This window comes from Spea bombifrons, chromosome 1 (genome assembly GCF_027358695.1).
Source record: "Spea bombifrons isolate aSpeBom1 chromosome 1, aSpeBom1.2.pri, whole genome shotgun sequence".
Taxonomy (NCBI): domain Eukaryota; kingdom Metazoa; phylum Chordata; class Amphibia; order Anura; family Pelobatidae; genus Spea; species Spea bombifrons.
In genome coordinates, this window is record NC_071087.1 from 150,519,184 (window position 1) to 150,540,858 (window position 21,675).

The window sequence follows — 21,675 nt, forward strand, 5'->3', positions numbered from 1 at the left end:
GAATATGATACTACTAATAAAAGAAAATTAGTGGGAGTTGCCCTTTAAAAAGCATCCTGCTAACATAAATTCTCTGTACGGCTCCTTTCACATTTGCTTTGAAGGGAAAAAAAGGCAAAAAAAAAAAAACACTTTCTGCAGTAGAAATGTAAAATTTCATTTTCTCAAGGCAGTCCCCAGATACTTTGTTGACCTTGGAAGTATTTATATAAGGTCATCAGATCCTTCCTTTTCTAGACATTTGTATTCTAGTGTGAGCAAACACAGCGTCCATGGGATTTACTTAAAAACGTTTATGTACCTTCTTATTCTTATGCAGATTACATGGGTCCTTTATTTGCTAAACATAATGTTTTGGTTTGTCCTTTGTCTGCCAGTTCTAGCTTTGTCATTCCTTTTGATATATGTATTGTATGAAGTGCTGTTTAAATTGTTGGCAATATATAAATAAATAATAATAGCAACTTAGTATATTTTGTTCGTAGACATCTTAGTGGTTGCGGATATCTTGGTTCTCTCATCGAACCCAGAAGACAAGGCTGTAAACTGTTCTGTATAATACCACCCTTCCTGAAGCAGGTGATAAAGAAAAGAGCGTTCCTTGGAAAAAAGCAAGAAATCGAATTCCAATCAAACACTTTTGACACATTTCGAAGAGGCCAAATCATCATTAATAATTTAACAAACATTTTCCCATGAAAATACATAGAAGGATTCATTAGAATGAGTCTATTCATTTTGCACTGTTTACCACTTTGCAGGCACGCTATACCCACTCCAAGCATGCATGAACCACAAAACGTTCCAGGGGGTCTATCAAGACCCTCGATGCACGTTTGCAGAAAGTACTCCCACTGATTTTAATGGTGATTGGCGGTTGGTTGCTTCAGGCTCTGGAGGCAGAGCCGGCCTTAGGTGTTCTGGCGCCCTGTGTGGACTACTCCTCTGGCGCCCCCCCATCCCAAAAAAAGAAAGGAATAAAAACTTGTAACAAATCTTGTAACAAAACCCCAATCACTATATACTACGCCAAACATTGATGTGGTATAGGCGTACCACTTCATTGTCTGGCTTAGTAGTAGGGATGCACCGAAACGAATTCTGGACTGAAACCGAAAGTGCAGCATTTACCTGGCCATAAACCGAATATGACCCCCCCACACACCATAAAAAAATCTAACACTTTTATTTAAAGTAAGTAAAACACCAAAATAGGACAAAACTATTAAATAACAATATTATATATATATATATATATATATATATATATATATATATATATATATAATTAACAGCAATCACATTCCTATCATGCCCAGGCATACCCAGATTCCAGGATGTACTCGCAGACTTGGCATGATAGGAGTATGATTGCCCTATCTACCCCTTCTCACTCCCTTCTCCCTATCTACCCCCATCTATCTACCCTTTCCCTCTTTGAAGTTCACTTACCTTTCAGGAGTCCTGCAGTGGGGGTGCGAGGCCTCTGCCTCCCAGCTATGCCACTGTATGGAACAGTATAGAGTGATGGGAGTTATGATGTACTTTTAGAGCATAATTAGATCATGAAAAAGACATTGGAAATGGTACAGCATAACACCCATCACTCTCACACACTTACTAATCCACACATATACCAATTGACACATATATACCAATCCACACGCATACCAATCCACACATATATACCAATCCACACATATACCAATCCACACATATATATCAATCCACACATATATACCAATCCACACACATACCAATCCACACACATACCAATCCACACAAACACTAATCCACACATATACCAATCCACTCTCACTGAATGCTTTCCTACCTTTCCTCATTTCTCCTTACAGCTCCTTTTTCTTCTCTTCGCTCCTCTTCTTTAGTTCTTCTGTCTTCTTCCGGGTCAGAGGGCACGGACAGCGGTGGCCGCGGCTTCAGTGTTGTGCGCCGGGATCTGACAACAAACCCCGGCGCACAGCAGCTGTTGCCGCGCGGATCACAAGGGAGCGGTATCGGAGGTCTTTAACAGACCTCCGGCTCCCTTGAGTGATTTTAAGCCGGGTTCAAGGGAGATCCTCCAGCGGCGGACATTACTGTCCGTCTCTGGAGGGGTGCCGGGTGCCCCCCTGATGAGCGGCACCCGGTGCGGACCGCCGCCCCCCTCTCTAGGTACGCTACTGGCGGCAGCGGTACGCTACGGTGGCGTCGGATCCCGCGGCGGCGGCGGACCGCGCGGCGGCGGCGGACCCCGCGCCGGCTCCCCCTAGAGTGTGGCGCCCTGTGCGGTCGCACAGGTCGCACACCCCAAAGGCCGGCCCTGTCTGGAGGTGCACCTTTTTGCAGGTAAGCAGAGATGGGAACACAGCAGGGTCATGTAATATGATGTTATGTGACCCCGTGGTATGTATGCATCTACATTAGAGTGAGTGTATATATGTGTGTTAGAGGGAGTGTGTGTTAGATCGTGAGTAGATCGTGAGAAGGGGGTAGGGGAGGAGTGGGTAGATCGTGAGAAGGGGGGTAGGGGGGAGTGGGTAGATCGTGAGAAGGGGGGTAGGGGGAGAGTGGGTAGATCGTGAGAAGGGGGTAGGGAGGGAGAGGGTAGATCGTGAGAAGGGGGGTAGGGAGGGAGAGGGTAGATCGTGAGAAAGGGGGGTAGGGAGGGAGAGGGTAGATCGTGAGAAAGGGGGGGGTAGGGAAGGAGAGGGTAGATCGTAAGAAGGGGGTAGGGAGGGAGAGGGTAGATTGTGAGAAGGGGGGTAGGGAGAGGGTAGATTGTGAGAAGGGAGGTTAGGGAGGGAGAGGGCAGATTGTGAGAAGGGGGGTAGGGAGGGAGAGGGGAGATTGTGAGAAAGGGATAGATGGGTTGGGGGTTGGGGGTGGGGGGGCCCTTAACAGATTCTCGCACCGGGGCCCTGAGGTTTCTAGTTACGCCCCTGGTTTCACCCTAGGACTCTGCCTATGCATAGCCAATAACGTTCCCTAAATTGGCCAAAAAATGTCTACAAACTTGAGCATTACTTTAACCCTTTAAGCTCCTTCACTTTCCACTTGGAGTGTTGTAGAAGCTGCTGTCCTTTTTTTTGCATTATGATGGACCAACAGTAGAGTTGGTCCATCCTAATGCATCATGAAGTCTGGAAGCTGAATGTGAATACATTCTGTTCATGTGTGTTAATAATGAAGGTTCTTTTGACGCTGATATGAATGTAAGCCTCCGGGACTTGTATGGGTCTGGGAACATTTCATAATTAAATCTATATTGCCAAAATGTCAAAAATGATCCGGAAAAGAGTATATTTACTGAACTGAAGGAAGATTTTAAACAGAAGACAAGTACACTGAAACCAAAGTGTTTTAGGTAATTTCCCAGTTTCCTGTGTTATGTGATAATATCTTTAACTTTTAAAGAGCCAGACACATTTCCATTATTATTTTTTATTGTTTTAGTTATTGTTTTATGTCGCGCCATCATAATCCACAGTGCTGTATAATTATACAAGTAATTTGTGTATGGAAATGTAATCAAAATACATCTTCTACAATGACAAATCCATTAATTAAAGATTATTTCCTTTGTCTTATTTACATTTGTCAAAATAATTTCTATTCTTGCAATTACGGTATAAATGCAGTTGGGAAAAAAAATAGAGAGATAAACCTATCTCATGTGTAACATAGTAACACGGTAAATTAGGTTGAAAATGTCACATTTAACCCCAATACAATGTGTATACCATGGGGAGAGGTATCTTAACTTCTTGTTCTCAGAATCTGCATGATTATTCCTCCCCATTGCATTATGTTTCCCCTGTGGTTAACTTGTAGTTGATTGTTTCAGGCAGCCTTTGTATGAGTGGGAGTAGAGAAGAGGTTTAAGAAACGGATTAGTTAATGCTGGATCTGCCACTGGCTGCCACCAATCTCAACCACTATTAAATGCAAAATGTACCAATTAAATTTCTGTTTTAATTAATGAATTTTGTCCTGTTAGAAGTAAAACGTCCGCAAGGCATCATCTGGAGTTCATTTGCATGTACTCAACGCTGACAAAAAAAAATGCATAAATCATTAACAGCGCTAATTATAGCAAATGATCTCACATCCCATAAATTTTACAAATCAATATTAGGCAAATAGGGTCGTCACCGATGACCAATACTTTTTCAGTCTCTTCCAGAATCGGATAACGTCTCCACATCACATAATGCATCCATCAATAATATTGACACCTATGCTCAGAAAATTATTGCCCCACACACTATATATATATATTGTTTATTCACTTTGGAGTACGTATGGGTCCTGTATTAATGAATGAATGAATTATTTTATTAATTAAATGTTCACAATAAAAAAAATCTGAATGTACAATAATTATAATATATCCTTCATAATTATAATCATTATCATTTATTTCTAGGAAACAAAAAGAGCACACAACAGAGACAAACTGAGACAAACGTATAATTTATTAAGGAACATGGGCGTAATAATTCACAGTAAAGAATAAACATAAATAACTAACTAGAAATTTGCTCTATTAAAATATATTTTTATGCTTTAAAAAAGGCTGACTTTTCTAGAATTATATATATATATATATATATATATATATATATATATAGTTTACACGCTATCATTATTTAATAAAGGGTGTCCATGTATTACACATATGTTAAAGGGTTCAAGGTAAGCCTGTGTCTCAGAGCTTTATTCTGAATACCGTATGTTTAAATAATCCTATTTCAATTTTTTAAAATAATACAAAAAAGTGTAAATGTTTAAAGGCATCAAATTCACATATACTGGCCCTTCACACATTTCATAATTCAGAACTTTTGTGAATTCTGCAGAATGCAGCTATTCGTGTGAGGTTGCTGAACAGTGAGCTTCCTTCATATGTTATATACTAATAGAACATATTGTTGATTGCGCCATAGGATTAAAGTACAGTATTAAAGACATTGAAACTTTTTACTGCGAGGGTGGAAGTTGGATGGAAGCTCCTCCCAGCAGAACTGGTAGAGGCTAATACAAGGGAATATAAACATGTATGGGATAGGCATAAAGCTAGCCTGGATCTAAGAAGGGACCAAGTACTGATTTAGGTGGGAGTTTTTACATCAGGAAAAATGGGCAGACTAGATGGGCCGCATGGTTCTTATCAGACGACAAATTCTACGTTTCCGGACTGGGCCTGTCAAGGCGGACCTGGCAATTTAATGCCAGTGGCCGCCTGGTGACGTGAGTGCCGCCAACGGCTGGATATCTGCTTCCCGGCCCACCCTGAATTTTTATGCTCACGTACCCTGAAAGCCCAGGCCTGCTATGAAATAAGGCATTTTGGTCCCCTTTCTCATGAAGTTAGACATCTATAAACAAGTTTAAGTAAGAATGCACTTTATTTATGGGAACTGTGCATTATTATGAAATCCAAGGAAACAAAAAGAGCATAAAGTTTTATTTGGTTAATGGGGTGTCCTCAGGGCAGCTAATGGTGGGAACTTTTCCTGGAAGCTGCATCTCTCTCACTCCCTCCTTATTAATCTTTTAATTCTATTGTCGTGCCCTTATGTTAAGGCAAATCATCTACTTTTCACTTGGTGGATAGGGTTTCATGATCTGGAGGATCCTGGCCATATGGAGGTTTCTATAATGTACCTCCAGGCTTGGGTCAGAGTAAGGTTTGGAATCATGAATTTGGTTTAAAATGAAGCTATCTGTTTGTAGAAACCATAATAAAGACCACGGCCTTTAAAAATCACAGAAATGTTTCATAAAAAAAGTTTATTAAGGTTCCTACGTCATACTGTGTATCACATGTGCAAAATTTTGGAGAAGACCGCCGTTCCAATAACAGGGCCTGTGTATGGGCCTTTACAAATGGCAAAAGAGGCAAAAGGACCGGATTTCTCGATGAAAAAGTATAATGATGACATATGAGATTTATGGTAGAGAAGGGGGGATACCCTGACATAGAGGTATCTTCCCCAATGAAGGGGGAAATTGATAATAAGAGGGTTTGGTAAGAAAGATAGAATATACAGTAATGGATGGAAGAGATTGAGGGTAAATATAGGGATGGGGCACGAGAAAAATAGGGGTGAGAGAGAGAAAGAGAGAGAAGGGGAGAGAGAGAGAAGGCGAGAGAAGGAGAGACCCGAAATTGAGGGTGAGAGATGTTGGAAGGGAAAGAAATAAAATCTACAGATATTGACAGGGGCAAATACACAACTGTGAGGGGGCGAAAGAGCAGAGAGTGAACAGAGACCAAGAGACAGAGTTTATTAGGTATCCAAGATCTTCCTTGTTATGATTATTCATCAACCCAGGTAAATATGTTACCTCCCAGCAGAAGCCTCAGTAATGTCTATTAACCCATCACAGCCGGCCTCCAGTAACTCCCAGCGGGTGAATGGTCAATTTGCTGGCAACACGCAGATACTGGGAGACACGCCACACCGACCATGTGATCACACACCGGTTGTACCGCATTCTGCCTGGAATCTCGCAATAAAATGTGTGTCAGACAGCAAGCCCTTTAACTGCAACCGGGTTACCTGCCAATAAATGTAATCAATGGGGGCAGGGACAGCATAGACAGCAAAGAGACAGCAAAGAGACTGAGCACAGACAACTCACTGCAATTCACTGCAAAACACAAAATACAATGCAATGCTCCATATATAAAAAAAATGATAGATAGATAGATAGATAGATAGATAGATAGATAGATAGATAGATAGATAGATAGATAGACAGATAGATAATAGAAAGGAAGAAAAATAAGAGATACAATATAAAGGATAGATGATAGATAGATAGATAGATAGATAGATAGATAGATAGATAGATAGATAGATAGATAGATAGATAGATAGATAGATTGTTCACATTTTCATATAAAAGGTAGAAATCTGTTTTAAGCATTATTTGGCAGCCAACGGGTTAAATGCATATGACTGCCCCCTTTTCTCTCGCCTGTTATTATCTCCTCCAGTCCTAGTAGGTCCCAGTTTAGGATCTGGCATGAGAGGAGCAGCTCCTAATCGGATTGTAGGTGCCCCTGTAATCCCAGCTCTGTGTGCAGCAGGCTTGCTCTCTCCAATATCACTAATGTCATTTGTATTGGCTGCATTAGACAGATGTTCAGCATCTCCCAGTGTCTCTCAATCTGATCCCCTTTAATACTTTCACTGCCATTAAATCCACAGCCACCCTTTTACTTTTTTTTTTGTACAATCTACTAGAGCAGGACACATTTTGTGCTTTCCATGACCCAGACAGCATGCCCTTGAAAAATTTGCACTATTATTAAATAAACTAGGAATGAAAAAGCCCATCATTTGACCTCCTAAATTAGGCATTTATTGGGTTACAAAGAAAGACAAAGCAGAGAGAATCAGAATATAATGAAAAGCTAAATAAGCCACTTACCTGCTTGATGTTTTTACTTCCATCACCAGCCGCGTGTGACGCACCCCTGCAATCAGAAGGCATGGTATGGTCCATACATGTTCCCAGTCCCAAACATAGCCACCTACCCTGGCACATTATTGAAGACGTAAATAAACCAAGTCACGTGATATATCCACAGGACCTGTTTAAATATTCTTAACCCATTCCTTCACCACTGGTCTCCTTTATCAGGTCTGTGCTTTTGACTTTTATCTACCTGTATAAAAATGTAAAATGAATTGATATAAAAATGAATATATCCATCACTATGTTCTGAGATGTGGTTTCCCCCTTTCTTTTGTCTCCATCCAAACCATGAACTTGAAGGTTTCTGCGTACATCCTTACAGATCTTATGCTGTTTTCTTTCTAACTCTAACCCAGAGAAATGAAACACATATGCAGTTCTGTCTCCTTATATTTCCAAATGTCTCTCACACTAGTGTCTGCTGCAGTCACTTGAAAGTGTAAAGTGAAAACACATGTATCAAAAATCCAATCCAAGGCACACACAATACCTTGAGTAACCCCCATGCCTGGCAGAAGCCATAAATAATGTGTATCTACCATTCTAATGTGTATCTACCATTCCTGATTAACACAAGAGTGCATTTTGGTGAGATTTTATCATTTCCATGTGACTGGACAACAAGCAGAAATCAATGAGGAGGGGATCTATAAATCAACCATCATGTCAGGACAAATCAAAATAATGCTTCTATTATTTCAATCGATAAACCATTTTTATGCACAACATCTGATGTAGTCTGTGTTTTGGTGTGTTTAGGATTCCTCTTCGTATAAACAAAGCATTCATATACAGTATGTGACTGTGTCAATAATTTGCTTGATACATTATAAATAAATAAATAAATACATTTACATAAAATCAATAGATTGGATCCAGGTAAGAATGCTTTCAAAATCTACCTAAATTTAAATGTTATTTTTTAAACTATGTATATAAATATATATATATTTATATACATGATCCAGAACGATTTGAGTCTCTCCTTAAATGTAACATTTTATTATTTAAACTATATGTTTAAGCTTCAAACGTTTGGATTTTTGGACACAAAATAACATAAATATTTCCATGATAATTAAGTACATATTAGAATAGCCAGCCCCCAAACCCTACAATAAAAGCCCCCCTAGCCCACATTTTGATTTGCCCTGTTGTACAGTACAGCTCCATCTGTCTGACATAACAGCATAATCCTTGATACAGGTCCTAATCCATTTCTTTACTATGGAAATGGAGCAGAGATTAATATTCTTTAGATATGGGACCCAAAAACAAGCAAAGATCCGGCATATTTGTTACTTAGATTTAACTGATGCAAAAAAAGTTTAAATATTGTTATTATTTTTATAATACTATTTCATATATATATATATATATATATATATATGTAAGAATATATATTCTATATATATATATTATATATATAGATACGTTCTATAGAATATATATAAATCTAAAAAATATAACAAAATATTAGATCATGTATTTTTGACATCATAGTGTATAATGAACAGCAAGGTGGTAACAAGTCGCTAATAGGGCAGTCAAAGGGTGAAGTATTGCCCCTGCATGGGGTCTGTTTGCGGTGGGTGTTGGAGGAGGATGAGGGGGGTGAATTAAGCTTTTATGTAGCTGCGTGTGAAGCAGAAACAATTAGTTTGCAAGAAAGATGCAGAGATTGGGTTTTTTTAATTTCATATTTACGTGTCTTTAAGTGCGATTAAACACCGCAATTATCGCTGCTTTATTTTGCTATTTTTCTTACTCAATTGTGCTTATCTAATTAATATTTCACATATCAGTTAATTAAAAAAATACAGGAATTAAACAGATTTTTTTTACACCTAATTTTTCTTTGCTTTATTCCGTGTGGATACGCGACCGTATAATTTACAAACTCTTTTAACGCATGTTTTAAAATCGTGAAGTGGGTAATAAATCTGATTTTTTTCTTGTTATTAATAAAAATACAAAAAGGGAGTTACGGATTTTATATGAATGTGGACATTCCACCAAAAATAAGTTAACCGATGGAAATATGACTAAGTAGTAGAAATTCCCGTGTTAAATATCAACGAGCGATATTTTATTTATATAGCTTTATATCAGCTTTATATCAGAGCTCCAATTAACTATAGAATAAAAATGACTTTTAAAAAAAAAATAATAACCTCGAGTTAAAAAAGCAACAAGCAAATATGAATTATATAATTAGAATTCTATGGTTAAAAAATAGAAAACAATTCTTTTGCTAACAATATTAATGTAACTGGGTACCTGCAAAAAATATATCAAACAAGAAGGTCATAAATGCCTTGAAACGGTTTAAGTATATAAAATGTGTTTTTTCGTATTTATATTTTTTTTTTAAAAAAAGCAATACATTTTTGTATTTTTTTTATAATTTATTAACACATCGAAATATACACATCTATAGATTTGTTCACATTTTTTGCAATCTAAGGACCTAAGAGTCGAATATTCAGGAACCCCTTTTGTCTAGCTGTGCTGTAAATAATACATTTTAGATTAGCTAATTAAGAAGCATTAATCACTGATAATAAACCTATAAATCATATGCCTTGTTACAACTTTCAAACTCAACAGTATAGATACACATAGCAACTATCTAGGCAGATAGATACTGTTTAAATGAACTAGCAGGAGAGTAAACCAATTCCACTTCAACTTTAAAAAATGAATATTTCTGTTTATACATGTCAGTAATTTTAAAGTGCTTTTGTCAATTATTGAAAATAATTAATTATCTGTAGGACAGCAACAGTCAAATATGTTAGGCAATGGGGCTAGTTGGGTTTAAAGAAAGAATCTTTAAATCTAATAAACTAGTACAAAGGTATTTCTGTTCTCCCAAATCCAAGAAGCTTAAAATAAATAACAAAATAAATCAATACTAATAATAAATAGAACTAGAAATATAACATTTTAAGTGGATCCTTAAATGTGAAAAGTCCTCAAGTTAGGAAGCTTATCTAATTCACATCATTAAGATACATTATTGTATTCATTTAACACAATGCAAAATTGTTATTTGGAATTAATTTAATATATTTTGCTTTCTTGATCCCACTACGTAATTAAAAAATTCATAGTCAATGTGGTCTATGGGCAATATAGACAAAAAATACAAAACCTTCACCCTCTTTTTGGTCCTCCCCTACTGTAGAAGTGGCAGGGATACTGTACCTTCTGATGGCCTGTGAAGGAGACCATTTCTCTGTTCATGAACGTGCCTGGTCTTCTCCATACAGTTCTTCATACAGAATATTCTAGTTCCAATGTGCCTGGGGCAGTAAGAAGTACTTACTGTATCATCCCTTAGACATGAGAAGCCTACATGATGCAGTCTGCCATTTAAAAAAGAAAGCAGTGCCAAGAGCAGGTGGCTCCTTGAATACTAACCACTTTTAATAGCACTGCCTCCCCCCTTGTTAGTGAAGAACCTTGTAATTACTTTTAAGTTACCCTGTGCACCATATCATTAAAAAAAAGTGGAATCCAAAACAGCTTCAGGAAGAGAGAGCAGCAGAGAAGGAGAATAGCACATTTACATACAGCCTTCCTTGTAGTGATTGTTAAAATGACAAACACTATAGCTGTAACTGGAAAAGATGACTGCAGAAAATGTCCTCTTGTGCTTATTAAAGTTTATTTAATCAGGATTTGTTTTATTATTCTTCTGATCCTCAGAATTAATTGTGCAAAAAAATCCAAATTCCATATGTGAGCATAATATCCCAGTTCTGTCACTGGAAAGCATTTCTTTGAGAAAGAATTACCATAATTAATTCTGAAGAACTCATCCAAAGTGCTATACCTTAACATCCCTTATATATATATATATATATATATATATATATATATATATATATATATATATATATATATAGTTAGAACCTACTGTAACACTATTTAAGTGCCAGAAATCAGACCTACAAGGTAAATGCCAAACCTCAACCCCCCCTGCTTTAAAATCCCTTTGGGAATGAGGATTGCTTGAGCAGAATTGTGGCAGATTTTTAATTTTAATAGAGAACTAGAATGAGAACAACAATAAGTGAATAATGCAACAAAGGAAGTATCGTTGTAACGAGTCTAGCCGCCTTTGCCTCCTTCATGTTCGTTATTAGGATGCCGGTTGCGTTAAAGCATTTATTGTGTGCCTCGCTAAGCTCGCCTCCCTGGTCAATTTTACTCTGACTTCTCAATGTTAATTGCTCAGTACGAGAGCGCCACCTAGTGGAGACATTCGGTTACCGACCCAAACCATGATTGCTAGGTCAGACGTCATAGACTTTTGAGTGCAAATAATAACCGTTCGGCCATCTAGTGCGTCCAATGTAAATACTCAGATTTAAATCAACCCTTGACTTCTTCTTATATTGACAATAGTTTTATGCTTATCCCTCATTTCATTAGCCTCTGCCACCTCTGCTGGGACGCTGTTCCAACCATCTGCAACCCTCTCCATAAAGAAAAACTTCCTTACGTTACATCTAAGCAATGTCTCTATGGTTTCTAATAATTAGGGCTATTCCAAAACTTTCAAAATCACATCCAACTTCCAAGAATAAAACATTTTCAATTTCCATTCCATGGAGGACACATTCAACCATCTTCCTTGGCAGTGGGCTATATAATTGTTTCTTCAACCAATTTAATTAGTTAGGTGTCTCTGACCAGCCGACTCTGCCGGTTCTAGGTCCTATGAAATGAGGATGAATGTGTCACCGCTTGCAAACCAGAAGAATTTGGAGTAAATGCACCCATAAGATGTGACCAAATGATATATCCAGTTGGGTTGAAGGTCCTACCGTAAAATCAACAATACCCTGTAGCCAAGAGCCTTCAATATTTGGAACTGACTACATTAGAAAGGCATTCCTCCCACCAACACCCCCAGAATAGTTTTTGAAAGGTACAATACTTTCCCCATTAAAGATTTTTAATGTCATTTTAATGTTATAGCCCCTGCAACATGGACTGGTGCACTAAAGCCGAGACAATAGTGCAATAAACTTATTGTTGATACTAGAAGAATTTCTAGAGAAATAAGCCTTTTTAATTGTTGGCCTAAGCAGGGATGCTTTATACCTGGGCTGGGCAACAAGCAACTTGTGACTGTAAAACCACATCTCTTACTATGATGCTGATTGCTATTATTTTATTTATATAGTACCATCGTACCAAGCTGCAGAATATAGTGGCGCTATATAAAGTCATGACATGGGAACTGATTCATAAGCGCCATGTGTTTTAATTGGAAAGGGTATGGTAGTACAGTGTACAAACATTTATTTGTTTTTTTATTTGTATAAGGCCTTCTCATGGGAATTGTCCCCTCTCAGACATTGCAGATAACACAAGGTTCCTATTACAGTTGGGGGCCACGGTTCTTCTACCTTTTGATTGCAGAAATTCCCATAGGAGAAAACCAACATAAAACCATAACGTCATATGAGAAGCATTTTTTTTTTTTATTGAAATAAAACTTTCCTCCATTGCTTGAAACCATTAGACATATAGTACAATGCATGGGTAATATAGAGTATATTGCATGGAATCTGTTTATATGCAAACACAAGTGTATATACAGACACACAGCAAAATAACTAAGCGATTATAACCATGTTTATTTTCTTCTTAAATATTTAGCTGAATTATGGGAGAAGACGTGTAATGTATACGATTCATATGATGTGTTTTAACAACATAGCAACAAAATTCTGCGTGAATGTTCTACGCAATATCTCCTCCTCTCCATCTGGTTCCGTGGCACCAAATATTTATGCTTTTATATTTCAAGTTATCCTCGCTCCACGCTTGTATCCTGATCAAGGTACTTCTCAAGCTACACTATTCACAAGAAGAAACTTCTCTTGACTTCACACCTTCTCAATGACTGCTTCCAGGATTTGATCTAGCATACACCCTTCCTATATTCTTCTCCTTACAGCCCCCCTTAAAAAGTAGCTCATAAAACTGAGGTTTCAAATTCCAAAAAGGGCCAAAGATGCCGTAGTGATCCCCGGGCTGCTGCAAAGCTTCTGTAACCAGGAGTGTGGTCAGAACGGCGTAGACATATCCTTAAAACCGCACCATTCAGTTCTCACCATGATGTCCTGAAGGACGCAACTCTTTCGGTGGAAGTGAGGTGCAAGTAATTGTGAAGCTGAACACGCTGGTGATTGTGGCATGCAGACACGCTGAAACTTACCACCCTACTCATCAATAAACAAACAAAAAAATTGGACATGGAATGTAATGAACAGGATTTTAATTTTTTTTTATAAAAAAGGGTATTTTTTCTAGGGAATTGGTTACCCAATATAAATGTACAATCTTTCTTCTCGGTTGAAAAGTATTTAATTAATTGAGATATTCCACATGGAAAGAGTTTTCTTTTCTAAGATATGTATATAAACTTTGGTATAGACAGGTAGAACCGCTGATCTAATAGTTGGCAATATATATGGCATGCACAAATACTATGTACCTGTGCTTGTCACCTTATGGTCAAGTAGTATGTATGTTATGACCAATGGTCAGATGAAGCATATGCCATTACACTGAGCACTGGCAAAAACTGGGAACTAGGGATTTCCTGCACGAGTTTCTCCGGGGGGGGGGGGTATGTTATCTGTATATAAAAATAACTTTGGAGAAACTGGCTGACTGTTGTTTGCATCCTGCATCTACATAGCTTTAAAATCGAGTGCATATAGAAGCAGGCCATCCCTAGTTCAGGTACTATTCAAACAACAAAATAGACAGGTACCTCCACACACACACAATTGCGCTAATTTTCCCGTAATGCATGGACACCCAATTATAAAAAGTCCCTAAAAACCCCGTCCTATTGAGCTACCTAGACAAAAGCTAACAAGCTAGAATCAGTGTATTGACAAAGGTGAATTATGTTCTGCGGGGCTGAATAGGAGGAAAGAGGACACAAAAGATCTTACTACTGGCTTCATGCAGTTAATGATCTTTGCTCCTTCACTCTCTTGTGTTTTGTGACCTAGGTGGCCACAAGCTATCCTATATCATGGTCACTCATTAGGTGTTATGCTTCCCAGGAGCCATTGCTGGTTCACAAGGTCAAATGTCTTTCACATATCAATGAAAGGTTCTTGAACCTTGTCCACCAGTAAAGGAATGACATTTGTCAGTATAAGAATAACAGTTGTGGCGCATGGAGACTAAGAACAGCCTGATCAGATGGAGGTTAAAAAGAGGCTGGAAAGGTCACGTTGTGTATTTTGACATGGTGTCTTGGCAGTTGGGGAAAGGGATATTGACCCAGAGCTGTTTTTGCTCTTAGGTATCAAATGTAGATTTTTAATGCTGTTGGTGTTACATTGTTACCACACTTGTTGATAGAAATCAACATGTTGCCTTCAATAATTTCATATTGAGTAAACCTCCCCAATGAATTAGCTGAATTCTATTACATCATGAGTTATGTTATTAAAGGACCACAAAATCAGACACTGTCTTCTTCATTACACACCCCATTGAGAGAGTTACTGTGTCAAGGCTTAAATTCTTTGATGTTTCAGACTTTCGACTTTGTGATCAGAAAAAAAATCAAGTATTATAAATAAAATAAAAAAATGCTGCAAATTGTCCTGTCTCCCATGTTTCAAATACTTTGAACCAAACATAGTATGGATATTCATGCGGTTTTGTAAATCTTGAATCAAACAATTAAAAGGTAACTTTTATTAGAATATTCCTAAGAAGCATCGGATGGAGAGAAAAATTCCAAACGCCTATTAAACAAAAGGGTTAAAAAATACAGGTCTCCTTTCAATTATTCCTTATATGCTGTCTATATTAATCGAAACAGCAATTTATAAAGTTTTGCCAAATTTAGACAGTATAAGGGGATCTGAATTACAAATGGGGAAAAAAAGAACAGGTAACTGGTCAAAATATTAGGAGAGGAAGATTGATGCCTCCGTTCATGCCCCTGCTGCACTTTACACTACCATTTTCACCGTTGTTACTTGGTCCTTTACTCATTCTTTAGTGAGGAATTGGTACCATTGTTCAATTAAAATTCGATTTTCTTTTGAATTTATGTATCATTTATGTTTTTTGACTCATTTTTTTTTGTAAAATCCAATATTCATTGTTACTTTGTCTTTAAAGGATCCGAAGAAAACGTCACCCCTGACGCATTCACATCGCTAAATCCGCACCTTAAATCACACTTATAATCAAGTCTTTCTCTTACTAATTTTGCCTTATCTCAGGAGAGCACCTTAATTTTATAAACGATTCATCCTAAAATTCCTTATTTCAATTGCACCGGCTGAAGGATGTTCCTGTTGTGTTAGATGCTAAGGTTAGGAAGTGCTCATCAATCAACAGTGTGATAGTGCGCTAATCCGCACCGCAGTTAGTTGATTGATACTCTAAATTTTGACCACTGCGATGGTCAATCACTGAGCCGCTCTATTCAGCTTCATCATCTACCTATTCTTATAGATTATTTCATCATGGTCACATAGATGGAAAAATAGAAAAGCCACGAGAACCAAATCTTCAGACAGAAATACAGAAGGGACGTGACATGAATTCTTCATGAATGGAGCAACTCAACTTTCTTGTCTTGCACCACACTTTGTCTTTGTCTGGTTAAAAAAGAACTTTCATCGTTTTGTATTTGGAACCGGACCTCTTGATAGTGAATATCGTAACCTCCATTTCACTCATGGCCCAATTAGAAAAAAAAAGACCTCACCAAAATGTTTAACCCATTCAGAGGCATATATCATTTCGTTCTCATAGCACTAAGTTGTTGAAGATTTGTCTATTTCAGTTTATTAGAGTTTTTATGTTTTTCACACAAGGCTTACGTTATACAATGTCAGGAGCCGATCATGCATATGATAGTTGGTATTTTATGCTTCCATGCTCAAACGTATACTGCCGTTCCAGTGCCTATATATGCCTATATATATATATATATATATATATATATATATATATATATATATATATATATATATATATATATATATATATATGCACAGCCACTAGCTGCAAGAGTATTAAAAGGTGCCAGGGCTGCTTAGTCATCCCCAGTCTGGCCCAGGGGGGATTTTGGTCATTTGTTCCCTTTTTAGGATCCCCCAATCAACTCAACAAATACATTCACATCGAAGAAGAACAAAAGAAATATACATTGAACCTCATGGCTAAAGCTTATTGATTTTGTGTATTTGCCTGCGCTGCACAGCAGAAATGCAGTACTTCTTGTTCTGGGTGATCTAAGCCTCAGGTGAGGTCACACTTGGTCCATGAAGTCCTTCTCCTGCAACACGCCATTGAAAATGCAAGCGGTTTGTGTTAACAGAATGAGGGGAATGAGCAGCAGCAGAAAGTGTTTGCAGAGACACAAGGAGCAGCGTTGGCTGAGTGATAGGATCTGTCAGGAAGAAGTTCATTTTGCACTCACATGTTGCAATCCATGGAAGCTGCACGGTAAAGAAAAGACAAGGCTCAGAGTTACTGTCGGGATTCCCAGCCTCCAGCTACAGGAAAAGAGATACTCCGAATGCCAGTTAGAGCTTTGATCTGTGTTTATGGCGGTCCGTGTGTGTTCATGTGCGGATATCTCTATATGCATGCTTGGGCCTATGTGCGTTATGTCATTCTTGTGTCTATTTATATCAGCAGAGCAGCACAAGTACAGAAACAGTAAACTTCTCTATCGCGTTTTATATAGCGCCATCATCGGTAGCACCAGAGGCGTATCTAGGGTATGGCACCTATGGCTCGTTCTCCTCCACGAGGCCTCTACCTCCGTCCCGGTCCCGGCGCCGGCATTTCATGCGGGCACCAGCAAGCGGCTTTTAAACGCTGTCTTTTTTTTTTTTTATGCGGAGGAGAGAGAGGGGCGCCTAGCAACCGCTCGGCGCCCCTCGTTCTCCTCCGCATCAAAAAAAAGAAGACAGCGTTTAAAAGCCGCTCGCTGGTGCCCGCTGCTTCACTGCTGGGCGCAGAAATATGACGTCATATTACGGCGCTCAGCAGTGAAGCAGCGGGCACCAGCGAGCGGTGCAGGATGACAGCAGCATCGTGCTCCCGTCGCTGGACTTCAAGGTGATATATAGTGGCTAGGGGGGGAGGGGGTATATAGTGGCTAGGGTGGGAGGGGGTATATAGTGGCTAGGGTGGGAGGGGGTATATAGTGGCTAGGGGGGGGGAGGATATATAGTGGCTGGGGGAGGATATATAGTGGCTGGGGGGGAGAGGGTATATATTCCTTCAGTGCTGAGATCACAAGTGAATTTCAATTGATCTGGGTTTGTGTGTTGATCTATACCCGCTATCGGCAGCAGGGACTAATATTTATATATATATATATATATATATATATATATATATATGAGCAGCAGGGGCTAGTAAATGGGTTTTAGATATTTGGACAGGGGCGCAATTGCAGTGCTTGCCATAAGCGCTATTTTCAGTAGATACGCCTCTGGATAGCACTGATCTTGGTCTGCCTTTGTTTTGGACACAATTTAGGTTGATAAATAGATAAAAAAAGATAGATTAGACAGATGATAACTAGATAGACCGACTGGATGGGCCATTTCGGGGAGGCACACATAACATTCTCAAACAGCACCTTGGTCAAACTAGACATCAACTCAGACATGCGCTGGCCAATTTTCCCGGCACAGACAGACACTATTGATCATATTCCACATGCAATTATTGCCTTTGGAAATGCATGTGGTTGGTGGTAACAGAATGAGGGTTTGGCAGCAGCAGGAGGGTATCATGATTCAGTTGCACTGAAAGAAAGGAGCGCACTTCATTCCTTCCTCTGCTATCAGCACCCTGCCGCTTTCCGCGCTAGCATGAAATGCCTGTACTTAAAGCACTTTGCCATAGGCTTATCAAAATCAGGATAAACTATGTTGTATGAATTGACATTCTCAATCTCAACAAGGTGTACTTGCTGTTTAACACTATAATGATCTATTTTCGCTTGTCCCTCAACGTCTATTCCATTATTTTACATTGTGATGAGTATTAAACCGTATGATTTTCTCTTGTATATTATAACACCGGCTTACGATCGCCCAGAGCTCTATTATAATAATTATCGCGGCGCACACTGAGTTGGAAAATTCATTTTTGACCTCCTCTGATATGTGTCCTTTGCCCCTAAGAACACTTAACTCTGACAGTCACAAATGTATAAAACACATGTCAAAAAAACGTCTAAATGAGATCAGTTATTAACCCAGTAGTGGTGGAGCAGGTATTATGTCTGCAGCGTGAGTCACAGGTGGACAGCTTGTCCAACGTACCATTTAAAATCTTCCAGTACAGGTGATTTGTGACATTTCAGAGTGTTCTCGGGGACATTTAAGAAGGAAATGTAGATTTTAACCCTTTTGGGTACAGAGTATTATGTTATACATATATGTTAAATTCTTAAAAGTCATCCCCTGGATATTTTTTTAAAAATTTTAATATATTTTTTATGTTTTTCTGCTCATTTTATAAGAAATGCCAATCTCAGATTTGGTCAAAGCCTCCATTGGTTTCTGCTGCTCTCTAGTGTTTAATAACCATCATTGTCTGATATAAAGAGATACACCAAGGGATAACCCTCCAGAAGTAGAACTCATTTTGGAAACTAAATTGTGTAATCTCTATATAAAACTTAATTTTTATTTTAAAAATAGATAAAACTCCCTTCATAAACATATATACTCTAACATTGTACACTTACACATACATACATTTATACACACATACACACATACACACATACATACATACACTCAGCCCATCTAGTTTGCCCATTTTTCATGAAGTAAAGACTCAAACCTTAATTAGTCCTTGATCTCGTCTTAAAACCATATGCCTTATCTCATGTGTGTTTAAACTCCCTCACTGTATTAGCCTCCACCACTTCTTCTGGGAGACTGTTCCATTTATATACCACCCTCTCAGCTGAAGTTTGAGCCACTTGATGAACCTTATACTTAATAGAAAGAGATTTGTCTCTTGCATCGTATCAAGAGTTTCTGGTATATTTATAACCCCCCCCCCCACCCCCCAGCTATGTTCGGGTTTTTATATCGCTAATAGGAGAAGATTTATGGAAACTATCTCACAAACTTCACTATATAACATGGACTCTCCCAACCTTTTTCAGGAGTAATCGCCTCTCGTAATATATAGTAAAGAAGTTGGAGTTTAAATGTTCAGTCGTCACGCTTCCAGATAAATTAACCCCTTAATGACAAAGCCCATACATGCACAGGCTCAAAATGCATTCTTTTCAATGGGTTTAGGGACCGCCCATTGTCCTTAAGGGGTTAATACACTCCAGGGTTCTACAGACTAACTCCAGGTAATATGACTACAATAACTCAAAAGAACTTTTATAATAAAGTACTAAAATCACAAAAGACATGATAATAATATAGAATATGCCTCAAATGCGGTATTATTGATATTAGAAACATCTGGTCAACCTGTAGCCTCCCTAAATACGGTTCTACTACCAGAGCCAAGCCATCTTCTAGGCTGATGAAATACTTTATCCACTTGAGGTTATAAAAGTCACATAAATCCAGTTTGACAGTGGAGTTCACCCATACGAGTTATACTTGCTTTTTATGTTTTTTGTCTCTTAGCTCTTATGTATCATTCAGATTCGGGGGTGCTATTTGCCGTGGAGTATTGTAATACCATTACGAACACAGATGACCGCTCATAAACGTATGGTTTATCATTTTGGATTGTAATGTGCAGCATACAGTATACGATACCAAAATATGTGAAAGTGATGAAAATGTACTTCTGCATCCGTAAATTCAAATTTATTAGGGGGAAAATGTTGAATTTGTTCCTAATTGAAATAGCCTTTGGTGATTATGTGATCTATTCACAAGTAATCAGTTACATCACGCTGTCCAGGCTAACTCAACTAAATTGGCTGAAATGTAGTGATGTCTATTCAGTAGAGTTTAAGATGACTGAATTTGCTGAAAGTTGCAGTGAAATGTTTTGCATCTCTTTTATTTGCAGAGATTTATGTCAAGCTGGCATTGAGGTTGAAAAAGTGTCTTCAAATTGACCAAATCATCCTTACTCTTTACGGAGGAGGCATGTTGATAAAGAACTTGCGCGAAACCACTAAGACTACCAAACCCACCGTCCAACTTGGCGGATTGACTTGCATGACAGACCAAACTTGACCAAAACCAATTGTTTTGAGAAACTCTGGGCATCAACTGGACAACAGTCTAGTTCGACCCAACAGCTGACAAATGCAGATCAACAGAAACTGGACTTTTTTCTAAGTAGAGGGATTACTGTGTCAGCTGATCTCTGATGCTGTCAGATGATCAAACGATGCTCCATAATGTCTAATAATCTCTATTATTTGTTCACACCTTTTTTCTGCTGGGTTATTGAGCTCTAGAATTGACCATAATTGAAGAACTGGAATTATCACAACAATAAGGGGAAGAATTGTGTTACCCTTCTATCTTTATTGATGTGCGCTACTACCTCCCTTTTTTCTTAGTCTTTTCTCATTGACTATGAGAGATGCTTGGTTCCACACAAAAACAGTAGGGATATTAGGGAAAAAACAAATTGTTCAGAATAACCGCCAGTCTCTGTCGTACTGCTGGTCCCTTGAAGAAAACAGCCAGTACATATCTCTTTTATCACTATCTACAATGTAAAAATATTTTAGGCCTTCATTTAATGTGTCCACAATTAGTGTAGCAGTGCACTGGTGATAAAATGAACAATAAAACGTCAAATATTGTATACTCGTGTAAGGTGTGTGAAAATAGTGGGATATCTATAACTTCCAATACCCAAGTTATAAACTTGTATTAACACTTTATACAATAGATATTGACAGACTAAGACAAACCGATACATTAGGTAAAGCAGGCCCAGCTCACATGCTTACAATCTAGAGGATTAAAGTCAGGCTCCTTCCTAACAAGCATTCCAGTTTTTGTTTGAACAAAATTTCTTCCCCAAAATAAGCATTATTCCCAAATAAGTCTATGTGTTCTGTATGTTATATTGGCTAGTGATAGTATTAAGGCATCCGTGGTGTGTGTTGGCGTGATTCACAGCTGCAGGAAATTA